The following is a 410-nucleotide window of genomic DNA, read 5'->3' on the forward strand; positions in this document are numbered from 1 at the left end:
CTTACCAACCCCATTCAACAAGTCGGAATCTTGATGGTTCAAGAGTTCTATGCCAATGCATGGATCACCAAGAACCATGATCAAAGTGTGAACCCGGATCCAAAGAATTATCTTACTATGGTTCGGGCGAAATACTTGGATTTTAGTCCGGAAAGTGTAAGGTTGGCATTCAATTTGCCCATGATGCAAGGAGATGAACATCCTTACACTAGAAGGGTCAACTTTGATCAAAGGTTGGACCAAGTTCTCACAGTCATATGTAAAGAGGGCGCCCAATGGAAGAGAGATTCAAGAGGGAAGCCGGTTCAATTGAGAAGGCATGACCTCAAACCCGTAGCTAGAGGATGGTTGGAGTTCATCCAACGCTCAATCATTCCCACTAGCAACCGGTCCGAAGTTACCATAGACCG

This window comes from Arachis duranensis, chromosome 3, assembly GCF_000817695.3.
Source record: "Arachis duranensis cultivar V14167 chromosome 3, aradu.V14167.gnm2.J7QH, whole genome shotgun sequence".
Taxonomy (NCBI): Eukaryota; Viridiplantae; Streptophyta; class Magnoliopsida; order Fabales; family Fabaceae; genus Arachis; species Arachis duranensis.